General features: G+C 40.7%; 1 protein-coding gene across 3 annotated transcripts in view; it reads right to left on the reverse strand.

Moving 5' to 3' along the window:
* The window catches only part of Katnal1 (katanin catalytic subunit A1 like 1), a 74,853-nt gene extending 60,794 nt beyond the window's left edge, over positions 1 to 14,059 (reverse strand). The window contains exon 1 of one of the 3 annotated variants that reach the window (XM_013141227.3): positions 13,913 to 14,059. The gene's annotated coding sequence lies outside the window, so the exon portion shown is untranslated. The other 2 variants (XM_013141228.3, XM_003477413.5) reach the window with 2 other exon arrangements.
* Positions 14,060 to 14,477: the final 418 nt, after the last annotated feature.

A 14,477-nucleotide genomic window follows, 5' to 3' on the forward strand; every position in this document is an offset into this window, starting at 1 on the left:
ATACAAATTAATGCCTTCCGACTTTAGGAAATTTTCTGAATGATTTCACTGATAAATTTGTCCTTTATTTCCCCTCCTGAAAAAAAATCTTTTATTCAAATATTAGACTTCCTTGGCTGATTCTGTATTTTATTTTCTCTATTTTCATTCCTGTCTTCTTCAGCTTTGCTTTCTTAGAGATTTTTCTCTTTACAAGCTAATTTTGGATCTTAAACATTCCCCAAAGGTTCATGTGTTAAATAAAGGCTTAGTTTCCCACACAGCACTACTTGGAGGTGGTAGAACCTTTAAGAGGTAGGGCCTAGTGGGAGAGAGAGCACTTGGTTAATGGAGGAGAGGAGTATTGGGGTGGGGGGGATTGTGGAATACTGGTCTGTGAGGTGCTGGTCTCTTGTTCTTTCAATTACCACCCATGAGGTAAACAGCCCTCCTCCACTAGGTGCTTCCTCAAGATGTACTGTGCTGACACAGGCCAAAAGCAATGGAACTAATTGGTCATGGACTACAATCTTCAAACTCTGAGCCAAAACAAACCTATCTTCTTTTCAACTGATATTCCTCAGTATTTTTGTACAGTAATAGAAAACATACTAACATTATACTCAAGCAACACATCAAAATACAGTTTTCTTCTAGAGTAATCACTATTCCGAGACCATTGATGAATTTCACCTGTTTTTTTCATGTGCTGGGGATGAAATCTACAGCCTTACACATGCTAGGTAAGTTCTCCACCACTGAATCATACCACCAATCCAAAATGCTGCTTTCGAAGGTGTAATTTTCATACTATTAAGGTCATGAATACTAAGTATAGAAGTTGATGAATTTTAAGAAGTATATAAATTGCATCACAATGGAAATAACATTTCTGTCACCTTGAAAATCTCCCTCATGTCATTTTCAAGGTAATCTACCCCTCCTTGTGTATTCTTCTGTTCATTTCTCACTATAATCTAGTCTATTCTAGAATTACACAAACTTATACCCTGATGTGACTTCACTGACATAAATAGAATTATAACAACTTATACTCTAATTTCTTACTTCATTAGAAAATACTTGTTATGGTTTGTGTTGGATGATGCCTCCAAGCCTCTTGCAATCATGGACATGGCTGAATCCAGCATTCATGACTGGTTCATTGTCTAGCACTGGGATTGGTGGTGTGAGCGCTACACTCACCCAGGGGTGGAGCTGACATACAGTGTAAGGGCAGGAAGAAGGCATGTCATTTCTCTTTTGTGTAGTTCGCTGGCCCTGCCATGCCACCCTGCTTTGAAACCAGCTGAATATGGACTGAAATCTTCAAAATTGTAAGAAATAAACCTTTCCTTTCCTAATTTTGGGCGTCAGGTATTTTGTCTTAACAACAAGAGAAAAGTAACTAAGACAGAATTTGGTACCAGGAGATGGGCTGTTGCTGTGACTATACCTGACCACATGGTTCAAGAGCCTTTAGGAATTGCTGGCGGAAAGAGTTTGGAAAGATTTGGAGATGTCACCTGAATGCATAGAGCTGGAACAGTTTAGGCTGTTCTGTAGGGGATATTCTGATCAGAGCTCAGGAGACCAGAAGGATGATAGAAACCTGCCAGTAAAGACCAGGTACAGGAGAACTGCTGGAACTGCTGGAAAGGAGAACTACATTGGTTGTTGAACTCCACACTATGTGTGCTTTGGCTTGGCAGAAAGTTTGTCTGCATTTTGCATGTGTCCAAAGACTTTGCCTGACACTGAGATTAAGGGTGGCAGACTGATTATTCTAACAAAAGAAATTTCAAGGCAGTCAAATGTTGAGGCTGTAGCATGGCTATTGTTGGGGGATTTTTAGCCAGATTTATGTTGTGAATCAAGAGCAAAGAGCCTAACAGGATGATTTAGTATTGTGAGCTTGGCCAGAAAGCTGTGGACTGTAAAGACAGAGCTGAGACTTCATTGCTTAAAACAAAGAGAAATAAAAAAGACTGTGAGCATCCTGGAAAGCAGCAGATTTCTACCCTTTGCAGCCTCAAAACTGTGGAAGTGGAAGACTGCTTGAAGGAGAAAGCCACAGAGTGCCATATTACAGAGCAGTGACAGGGGCCACAGCAAGTTCCAAAATGGTGGCAGCATTGAGAAGCTGTTCCTCACAGTCAGGTTCAGAGTGCTCAGCAATCCAGGCACTCAACCCTACAGCCAAGAGGAGGTCTGGCAGCAGACCTCCGCAGCATCCATATGGTGCTAGTTTTAGGCAAATGAAGAATGCACAAGTTCTGAGGTTAAGTCAGCTTCCACATTGATTTCTGAAGGTCTGGGAGGCCAAGTAGTGTGCCCAAGAGGGTAATATGTGAAGCTGTAAATGTGAAGCCAGACGTGCAGTGGAGACCCCAGAAGTTTCGTAAAGCCAGGAACATGGATCACCCAAGGAAAGCTGCAAAGAATGAGCAGAAAGGGCTTATAAGAGAAGCTGTGGGAGTGGAAACCCTTGGAAGTGCCATGGGGGTAGAGTCACTCAAGCCTTTTAGAGCTCATAGTCAGATTGCTTCAGATGCTGAGTGTGGACTTAATGTCTGTTCTGCTGGATTTTGGACTTGCTTTGGATCCAGTGCTTTGTATTCCCCAGTGTGTAACTTTTGGAATGGTAATGTTTATCATGTACCACTGTATGTCAGAAGTGTCTAACTTTGTGTTCATTTGTACAGGGGCTAGTAGCTAAGGGTTGTCTTAGATCTAGGAGGAGACTTGGGACTTGGACTTTTCAGCATTGCTGAACCTGTTAGGACTTTGGCAACTCTTGGAGATGGACTAAATGTCTTTTGCATAAAGGATGTGCATGAGTCTTTGGGGAGCCAGGGTAGAATGTTACAGTTTGTGTTTAGATGGGCTCCCCCCACAAGCCTCATACAATCATGGACACAGCTGAATCTAGCATTCATGATTGGTTCATTGTCTAGCACTGGGATTGGTGGTGTGAATGTTACACTCATCCAGGGGCAGAGCTGACATACAGTGTAAGGGCAGGAAGAAGGCATGTCTTTTCTCTTTTGCACAGTTCACTCTTGCTACTTTGTGGAGGCCATAAACAGCAGCCCTGCCATGCCACCCTGCCTTGAAGCCAGCTGAGTATGAACTGAAACCTCCAAAATTGTAAGAAATAAACCTTCCCTTCCCTAATTGTGGGAGTCAAGTATTCTGTCTCAACAATAAGAGAAAAGTAACTGAGACAATGTTTTTTCAATTCATCCCTGTCCTTTCACATATCAGTAATCTGTTGCTTTTTACTGCTAAAAAAAAAAAAATACTAGGGTATAGATATACTAAAATCTGTTTATGCACTCATCAATTCTCCCTAGTAAAATGCAAAAATAAGCCCAAAAGAACAGGCCATATCCTTGACACACTCTTCAGAATATTGCTATTTAACCCAGGAATGGTGGACATGCCTGTAATCTCAGCACTCAGGAGGCTGAGACAGGAGGATTGTTGCAAGTTTAAGGCCAGCCTGAGCTACAAAGTGAATTCAAGGCCAGCCTGAACTGCACAGTGAAATCCTATTTCAAAAAGAACAAAAAAGGAAAGAAAGAAAGAAAAGAAAAGAAGATAAAAGAATATTTCTACTGAGGTTACAATTAAAATTACAAGAAACAATGAATATAATGCAACATGAGCAAAAGTTACTACACACAACAAATGTGTAGTTGTGATTTCAGCAAAAAATGAAATTTCTTTAGGCTTCAATTCTATCTATAAAATATGAAAAATATTTATCATAACAATGGTATTCTAAAACTTTAATATGATAATACTAGCATCATTTCTGGCATATAATAACCACTGAATCAATGTAAAACATATTTATTCCACACTCAACATGAATACAAAGAACTGAAGCAGCTAATTTTTCCTCATAAGAAATTAACTCATTCAGCTTTCACTACAAATTTCAAGAAGTTGGACTGTAATAGCTATACTATTAAAACTTCAATTGCTTTTAACCATAATCTTGAAATTCAGTATTCTTTTAAAATCTCCTTCATTATAAATCAGGGCTTTTAAAGGGTCAGAATAAATCTAAAGAACATATGAAATATCTTAGCAATGTTTAATATTTAACAATACTTCTCTTATTTTGAATTTATCACATATTCAAAAAATGAATTCAGCATTTCCCGGCAATATCTAAAGTAACCCAGCAATGTTTCATACAAAAAAATTCAAATAATATCCTCAAGGAGAGTCCTACATTCAGATTGAGAAAAGTTTAGCTCAAATGCATGCTCAGACCAAGGAAGTATATTGCCTCACTGGGTCCCAGATAATGGTGCATCAGTGTATCACGACCAAGATTTAAATGTAATAATTCTTAACCTACAGAAAATTGGAATAGAAGGTCTTTATCTCAGTCTGATAAAAAGTATCTATGACAAACCAAGAGCTAACATGATACTAAATCGACAAAAAATGAAAGCTTCCACTCTAAAATCAGCAACAAGACAAAGACTTCCACTATCACTACACTTATTTGACACAGTTCTGGAAACATTAGCCAGAGCAATTAGACAAGAGAAAGAAACTGGGCTGGGGGTTTAGCTGAGCGCTATAAGCGCCTGGTGGGCAAGCATGAGGTGCTGAGTTCAATCTCTGGTACCGAGAGAGGGAGAGGGAGAGAGGGAAAGAGGAAGAGAGGGAGAGAGAGAGAGAGAGAGAGAGAGAGAGAGAGAGAGAGAGAGAGAGAGGAAGGAATAATGGGTAGGAAAGGAAGAAGTTAAAATATTATTCATAGGCCACAGAAGGCCCCAAAAACTCTATCAAAAGACTTCTAGATTTAATAAGCAAATTCAGTAAGGTAGTTGGACACAAAGTTAACATTCGAACCTTAATAGCCGTCCTGTACCCAAATAACAAACTCACAAAGAGAGAATGAGGGAAACACCTTTCAAAATAGCATTCAAAATAACAAAAGACCTAGAATTGATCTACCAAAGGAAGTAAAAGATACACATGTTGAAAACTACAATATGTATTGAAGAGGATATCAGAAATAAAAAGATATCCCTTGTTCTTGGGGAAACAGAACCAACTTATGAAAAACGGCTGCACTTTCAGAACAGTTAAACAGATTCAGTACAACCCCATCAAAATTCCAGTATCTCATAGAATCAGAGAAAACAATCCTAAAATTCATCTGGAACCAGAAGAGACCTAGAATAACAAAGGCAATCCTGGGCATCGAGGGCAAGGCAGGAGGCATCACAATACCAGACTTGAAATTTTACTACAAAGCTACTGTACTGGTACGGTACTAGGGAAAAGAAAAGATCTAAGGATCAGCGGAACAGATTAGAAGGTGCAGAAACAGCTCCAGACATACTTAGCCACCTTATCTTTGACAAAGGTGCCAAACACATTCACTGGAAGAAAGATAGCCTCTTTAATAAATGATGTTGTATGCCGACATTACATTACACTCACATGTTCAGTTATGCACTAAACTAAAACTGAAATGGATCAGAGATCCAAATATTAAAACAGAAACACAAAGTTGTAGGAATATAGAATAGGTAGAACTCTTGAAGACATTGGTATAGACAAAGGCTTTACAAATAAAACCCCAACTGCACAGGAACTATTACAAAGAATCAACAAGAGAGATCTCATCTTATTAAAAAGCTTTTCACAGCAAAAGAAATCACCAACAACATGAAAAGGCAATCCACAGCATGGGTAAAATTTTTTGCAAGCAGTTTCTCAGACAAAGCATTACTATCCAGAATATATAAAGAACTCAAAAAAATCAGACCTTCCAAATTTAAAGACCCTGTCTAAAAATGGGGATCTGAGATGAATGCACACTTCTCAAATGAAGAAGTACAAACAGCAATAAATGAAAAAATGTTCATCACTGGTCATTCAACAGATGCAAGTTAAAACAATGCTGAGATTCTACCTCATGCTGTAAAGAATGGCTGTTATGAAGAACTCCACCAATGACAAATGCTGGCAAGGCTGTGCGGAAAAAGGGGCCCTTCTCCACTGCTGGTGAATGTAGTGGAACCACTGTGGATCAGAGTGGAGATTCCTCAAAAAAGGAATTCATTTGATGCAGCTGTTCCCCTTCTTGTTATCTTCCCAAAAGAATTAAAAGCATCATACCACAGTGACATATACACACCCATGTTTGTAGCAAAACAGTTTATAATAGCCAAATGTTCATCAACTGGTGAATGGATAAAAAAGATGTGCTTTTAATATAATAGAGTACTACTGTGCCATAGAGAAGGATATGCTTGAGACATTTCTAGCTAAATGGATGCACCTTGAAATCGTACTCTTAAGTGAAATAAATCAGACACATGTATAAATACTTCATTGTTTCCCTGATGTGAAAAACCAAAAGTATAAATAAGAACCAAATTGTACAACAGATATTGTGAAATAAGATGAAAAAGTTCAAATGGGGAGGGGAGAGCAGGAAAAGTAAAAAAAAAAAAAAAAAGCAAGAGAAAAGGAAAAAATGGAAACAAAGTTTTTGTAAACAGGGAAGGGAAGAGAGGTTAAAGTAAAAGTATGGGAATGGGAAAAGAACAAAGAAAGAGGTTTTTATGGTTTGTGTCTGGATATCCCCCCAGAGCCTCACGAGGTCAAAGAGGACGGGCTTCTCAGAGGCGGTTGAATCTAGCGCTTGGGACTAGTTCATTGTCTGTTGCTGGGATTAGTGGTGTAAGTGCAGCCTCCACCCCAGGGCAGGCAGCCCGCATGCAACACAGGGGAGGAAAGAGCCTTGCTTCCCCTTTTTGCTCCTTGCTTTTGCTGTCTTCCACCACCATGAACTGCTCCTCCTCTGCGTGCCACCCTGCCTTGGAGTCAGTCGATTGTAGACTCAAATCTCCACAAACTGGGAGCTAAGTAAACCTTTCCTTCCTTAATTTTGGGTGTCAGGTATTTTGTCTCGAAATGAGAAAAGTAACTAAGTCATAAGTTACATCATATACAAGTGCAAAGTCTCTGTGATGAATGTGATCATTATGTATATCCAAAATGTACCAATAAAATCTGATTGGAGAAAAAAAAACTTAAAAAAAACCATAATAATTCTTAAACTCATGGTTCCAACCTACCTCCTCATCTCTACCTTCAACCACTTCCTTCTGTCTTTTAAATCTAGCATCCCCCATAACACATAAACACAGCAAGCTCTCTCTGTATATATACTTCAACTGCCCACAGCAAGACTACGACATACAACTAAAAAATTAAAATATGGCCTGTATTCAGAACCCAAGCATTCTTAGGATATTATTAATATAGTTTTTTGGTGGTTTGGGGGGGTCTTGGGGGGTACCAGGGATCGAACTCACAACTTTATGCTTGTCAGGCAGGCACTTATGCCCCTGAGCTAAATCCCTGGCCCCTAATATAATTTTTAAATAAAATAGAAGTATTTAAAATTGTTTTGTCTCAAACTAATTTTATATTACTAATTATCTAATTCACTTATTTTATAAAGTGAAGCTAAGAAAAAAATTCTGATTAAACTGTTTTCAATTCTACTCCCTTGTGTCTCTCATATTGCTCTTTTCCTTTAGAGCTGTAAATTCCTGAAAGTAGATGCTTATTCAAAAACACCGAAGTAGTCTTAAACCAACTATAGCTATATGAACCAAATAACACTACTACAATAATGCCAAGAAAACAACAAACCAAATGTTTCTTAATTTTGTATCATAGTGAATTCTACCAATATGCCTAGCCTTCACCTATTTAAAATAAAATGCTCCTTCAAATCACTAAAATCCAGTTTACTGCATGTAAGAAGTATTATGAATATAAGTAATTATGAAAATATACAACTACAACTTCTAAAATTAATGCACCTTGAATTATGTCATGTATTAGTGTTCGCTGATTATACAGAATAATAATGGTTTCACTGCGGCATTTTCACATACAAATACAGCTTGCCCTCTCCTCACTATCATCTTTACTCTTCCCTCCACCCACCCCCTTGATCTCCCTCCTCCTCTTTAATGGTCTCCCTCGAAGTATGTTTTAACAGCAATAAATTAACCCACCTTGTGAATACTTATCACTGAAATGGCTAACTTTGAAAGTCGTAATATCACCGATGTCTAGGTAGGGTAACAGTCTCATAGACTTCAGCCCGTCATGAACAATATAGTATATAACTTAACCCCAGGCCAGAGATAAGAGAAGAATGTCTATACCAATGAATGTCTATACCATTTATCACCTTACCTGCACTCATGTGTCAAATACATTAGAAACATAACTGCCCATGAAACACTACGGGATTAAATCCACTGTTTTAACATCATGTCTCTCAGAAATAACTATCGCAATAATTTTTGCTTCTGTGCTTTTAGCAATAAAATAATAGTAACATTTATTGAATGCTGCTCACTCTATATCAGCAAACATGATAAAAACGGATGTTCTTTTCTGGTACTTGGGATTGAATGCAGCACCTTCATACTGAGCAACATCCCATCTTTCTGTTTTTAAGACAGGGTGTCAGTAAGTCAGTAGGCTGCCCAGGATGGGCTCCAATTTACAGTCCTCCTGCATCAGTTTCCCAAAGTGCTGGGATTACACACATGTGCCACCACACTCACCTGAAAGCTATTTCAAAGAAATCATCTGCTTCATATTACTTTAGCAAACTAAGTGATGCTATTATCATATTTATATTCTTATCTATTCATCATCCAAGCTACAAGGAGTAAGCATCTACACCATTAAGCAATGACCTTCATATACGTAAGAAACTATATACTATATATATACTAAAATATTAAAAATAAAGCTCATATTTGATAGCTCAGTAGGAACTTTTAACACAAAAACAAAGTTTGAAAGAGACTTCAAAGGTGATTTGTTCCTTTTCCACACCTTCAAGTAACACCATAATGAAATTGACCCTAGCAAAGAAATACATTAAAAGACATCCGAAGGGGATTAAACCCATCTTGGAAAACTATTCCAGTTTTAAAACCACTCTCACAAGCTTTGAATTTATCCAGCAAATGCTTATCTATACCTTTTACTACACATTCTAGGATATAATTTTCATAGGCCTACCATATGTAAGTATACTTATCATTGGAGAGAAAAATATTTAACAATGCTGAGTTCACTAAGACATGTTTATTTCCACTAACAAATATATGTTAATATAGCAGTATGAGTATAAAATAAATCACCCCAGAAATGAGATAATCAAAGAATTTTAGTTATTAGGATGTCCACTCATTTCCTGGAAATTCCTATTTCTTCAATGATTAAAAAAAGAGTTAAAACAGTATCTGCTATGGTTTATATTCAGATGGCCCTCCCAAGCCTCATACAATCATGGATGCCGCTGAATCTAGCCTGTGTGCCTGGTTTGTTGTCTGGTGCTGGGATTGGCGATGAGTGTTGGACCCGCCCAGGGGCAGAGCTGGCACCCAGTATAAGCAGGGGATGTGGCTTTTTTCTTTTGCCCTCCCCTGCCATGTGTTTGCAGTGGCAATGAACAGACTGGCTGCCCCACTTTGCCACCTTGCAAGTTGGAGCCAGCTGAATATGGACTGAAACCCCCAAAACTGTAAAAAATAAACCTTCCCTTGCTTCACTTTGGGCATCAGGTATTTTGTCTCAACAAGGAGAAAAAAGTAAGACAATGTCACTAGTAATGGCCTATAAAATAACATTTAAGGAAGCTTCACTTTAAAAAATAATTGATGAATCCTTTTATAGAACTAAGTCATCATTTTGTTATGTAACCACTAGCTGATATACCTACTTATACAGACAGATAAAGTCACAGGACAGAATGTCCGCTGTCCTGCCACATTGTCAGTAAGAAAGAAGTGAAGGAAAAGAAAAACACATTCACTTACTGAGTACTTAGTTTACCTCAATTGAATTGTTTGATCATCCCCAAATCACATAAAACATCTGAGGAGATGATGAAAAAGGTTTGGAACATTGCCTTTGACCACAGAGAAAACACAGTACAGTGGAGATGAGGACAAGAGACCCTTTGACATCCCGGCTAAATCACAATCACTAAACGACACTTGGGAAGAATTCCACTGCAATGTTCAGAATGGTTAGGCATTTCCAATTTTACTGTTAGAGCGCTACAAAAGAGACAGTAATTACTAAGAAGATAAATCTAAATTGTTGAAGAATGACCCAATTTTCAGTTCTACGCCTGGATTATCTCCGGCTACATAGTAATGTACTGATTTCTTCAATTAAGTGTTTTCCTAATAAATCAATCTAAGTGTAAGGAGAAACTCACACAATCACATGTTTTGCTATCCTTGTAAACCACCAACTTCTATCAGATCAGTGAGACAATTCTCACCGGCTCTTTCCACAATGGCTGTTGTAGGTTTCTACCATTCTCCTCCTGAAATCAGTCTCTTCTCTAATCAGCTTTTATTCATGCCCACCTCCTGGAGACTATCACCTTTGAACTCTCTCTTCTTTACACTGGACCTGCCAGTGTGGATATCCACTCAGCCCCGCTCCTCTACCTGCTCTGGCACACCAGCCAGGAACACAGCACTTGACTGGCAAATGTCGTATGTGACGAATTCCAGACCAATTCTTACACCTTGCCCATCCCATTCCTTCCTGTATTTTCACAGACCTCTCTCCGTTCTCCCTTCCCTTTTATTTCCTACTTCCTCAAACACTGCCTGTTTTTGGCTCCTTCTCTACTAGGGTAGCTTATCAATCTTAAAATCACAATGCAACAAAACAAAAATCAACCCTACAAATCATTTGTAGTTACTGCATCTTTCTTTTCTTTACAGCCAACTCCTTCAAAATGAAATGCAACTGGAAATTTTATTGTCAAGCAGAGTTACACTTAAAAAAAAAAAGGATCTAGGAGTTCAGCTTCAAAACAGCCACAGGTGGAGGGCAGGAGTCACAGAAGGAAAACAGGTTGCATGTTCACTCTTCAAGTGCTTTCATATTTTCTTCCCTTTATTGTCTGTTATGTTTTCTTTCTTCTTCCTCTCTGCCTAACCTTTTCATTTTCATCTGTGGGCTCTTCTCCCCCCACCTCTCAAACACGGCCCCTTAAACACACACTTTACAGGATGCTGCTTCCCGTCAGGTTCATTTTCATGCTTCTCTTTTCTGTTCATCCCTCCTACCTGAGCTGGTCCATTGTCCCCTGCAGTTACCTATCAGTCCTGACGTCTTGTAACTCCAAACCTAAATGTATCCCCCCAAAAATATGCCAAAGAAACCCTGAACAAACAGTCAAAACTGAATGTATCATAATCTTTCACCCCAACAAATTTGCTGCTTCCATGAAAATCAAGTTCCACTGCCTTCTGTCATCTAGCATCATTTGTCTCAGACATCCAAAGTCTTAAATCACATCAACTCTGCCTCTTAAATATCCCCCCAATCCACCTCTTCCTGTGACTCCCAACTGCTTATTTCAGGCTCTCTTCATTTCTCTACTAGACCTTTTTGTTTTTTGACAACTGTTTTCCCTACCACTTCTCTAATCTTTCCTTCTCAAGGTCCACCATCCACGTTGGAGCTGGAGCTATCTTTCTAACGTAAATTGAGTGACACCACTACTTTTTCTGAATTTTTTCAATGGTTGTCCCATGGTAAGAAAAACTGCAAACCCTGACAATGGCACCAGGTGCCTTAAACTCTGGCTTCTCCCACCACAGTACTGCAAGTATACTGGGATCCAGTCACTTAGATCTATTGAGTGGTCCCCAAATACAAAAGACTCACTCCTAAATCTATCATTTGCTCATATTGCCTAGTATCTTCCCTCATCCTCCCTCCAAGGAAAAGCCTTCAACTCACTCTGTAGCCCAGATTGGCCTCAAACTCCCAGCAGTCCTCCTGTCTCAGCCTCCCAAGTGCTGGAATTACAGGGGTGCATCACCACATCTGGTGTTCAACTTTAACTACAGTCAAAAACTACTTTATGGCCAGGTAAGGTGGCGCATGCCTGCAATCCCAGCACTTGGGGAGGCTGAGGCAGAACTGTCAGCAGTTCCAAGCCAACCTGAACTACACAATGAGACTGTCTCAAAACAAAAACAAAAAAACAAGCCACTATATATCAAAGACCTCTCCTGGCAGACTCTTTTTAATTGAAAGGGAGAATGGCATAAGGGGTTGAAATCATGATTTATATTATGAATTAGATCCAGAAGGGTTGGAATCCCATGTTCACACTACAGACTAGGACTTCCAGGAAATTTTCTAACTCTATTTCTTTATCTCTAAATAATAGTACTTTGTATCTTCATTGTGAAGATTAAGGGTCTTCAAGGAAACAAACACGCAGTGCCTCACATAGAGTAAATATTCAACAAATGTTACTGTTGTATGCTTATTTATTACCATTGAAATTATCATTGTTCTTATAGCAACCTGGCACATTACCATAATAAAATGACTGCCCATACAAGGTACACGTTGTCTTTTATTCCTCTCTTTAATCTCACCACCTGGCCTTCAGAAATTCTGAAGGAATATTTCAAATCTCTGTACTACACAATGCTTTTTTCCCTGTCTCTTGAAACTTACCTTCTGTAGCCTTCTTATAAAAATTTAAGTAAAATTTATAGAATCAACACCATTTTAATTGATAGTAAAAGAATTTTAGTGTTACAGTCCTAGGGATTTTATCTCTAAACACACACACACACACACACACACACACACACATACACACAAGGCCCACAATACTCACAATACTATCAACAACTTCCCAACCTTATAAAATACTAAATTGTTAAGAGGTGTTAATGGGTGTTAAGAGCACCCAATGAAAATCTTTTAAGGAAAGTCAAGGCAGGTTTTCCAAATCTAGGTCTGCCTCCTTACCGCCAGAACTTGAGTTAATTCTTGTGATTAAGAATTAAGGTTTATTCGGCAGCATTTTTTTTAAAAAAGCATATTTTTCATCTTGAAAATATGATGTTGAGAAATTCTGAAAAGCATTGGAATAAGCAAAGAAAACTACTTTCCAACGGATGGGGCGGGGAGGGCTGGGCTTTAAAAGTTTAAATCTAAACTAGACTTTAAAATAGAATCGAATTATGTGTCGGCTGGTAGATGGAGAAGATGGGGATTTCACAACCTTGAATCTTCACAGATAAAATGCAAAGTGCAAAACGATAAAAATCAGATACACGAAACAGCAATGATCTCTTGTATCCACTTTTACACTTACCCTTTGGACATTAGTGCCCTTTGAGCAATCACTAATGGATGGGTTGAATATGCCAACACCTTTGAGCTACTTTAAAATCAGCATGTTAAGTATCTAGAAATACGCGTATCCAGTAGAGAAGCCTGCTTACACCACGGGTCTCTCGGGTCTCACACCAAACGTTTGCAGCACCATGGTTCTGCACCAAGAGGCAGCGCCCCGGGCGAGGGACAGGCGCTGAAGGCCGGAGGCCCTGCAGCGGGTGCCTGCCCTGCCTAGGCTAGGCTGGGCGGCGGCCCCACGGGGTGGGTTGGGCGCAGCCGCAGCCGGGGCGGATCAAACCTCAGGGCGGGAAGCCCTTGTCTCACCTCCACTTCCCCTTCCCAAGCGAACACAGCCCAGTTCCGAGAACCACTCAATAGCCCCCCTAAGACAAAAAAGATTGAGATTCGCTTTCTCTCAATCCGCCAAAATTTATCTGTCTTTCGCAGCAATCGGGGCCGCTGGGCTTTGTAGTTCGCTGGCCCGAGCCACCCCGCCAAGGCCGCGAGCCTGCTGAGCCGTCGAACTACAATTCCCATGATACCCCGCGAGCCTCGCACTCGCTCCCTTATCCCCCTCCTCACGCGGCGGCCAGCGCCCCTCTCCCGCGCCGCTCTCGGCCTAGATGTCTCGGACTGCGGGAGCTAGGACGCGACTGTCAAGTTGGACACTCACCACCTGTCCTCGTGCTCGCGACTGTCGCCCTCAGACTCATTACCTAGGGGCTGCAGGTCGCCGGGCCGTCAGTGAGGCGATTCAGGTGGGGTGGGGTGGAGTGGGGTGGGGGTGGGACGCGGCTGTCGCAGAGTCCGTTAGTTCACGGCGTGCGTGAAGAGGCGGTGGCGGCGTACGGTTGTCATGGCAGCCGCGGGCCGCGAGGCCGGGCAAGCGCAGGGACACTGAGTCAGCTCCAGAAGGAGCTGGGCAGCGCTCCAGGTTGCGGGGGAAGGGAGGGCGCCTGGTGGGGACCCGGGAGACTGAAGAGGGGATCGGCTGGCTGGACGGGCTCAGTGTGCGCCGCGGAGCCCATCCCCGGCCGGGCACGCTCAGGCCTACTTTGGCCTTAGCGGCTGGAACCCCGGGAGCTCAGACGGCTGGTTGAAGGGTTCTGTCCCTGCCCCCCGGGATGTGTGGAACGCAGCCAAATCGAATTCGCTCGCAGTCTTACACGGCCTCTTTCTGCCATGCTTTGGGGAATGGGGTTAACAGCGGGACATCTGATAAAATGGAATGCAGATGG

Source organism: Cavia porcellus, unplaced genomic scaffold (genome assembly GCF_034190915.1).
Source record: "Cavia porcellus strain 051 isolate PalLab524CR breed Dunkin Hartley unplaced genomic scaffold, mCavPor4.1 scaffold_21, whole genome shotgun sequence".
Lineage (NCBI taxonomy): Eukaryota > Metazoa > Chordata > Mammalia > Rodentia > Caviidae > Cavia > Cavia porcellus.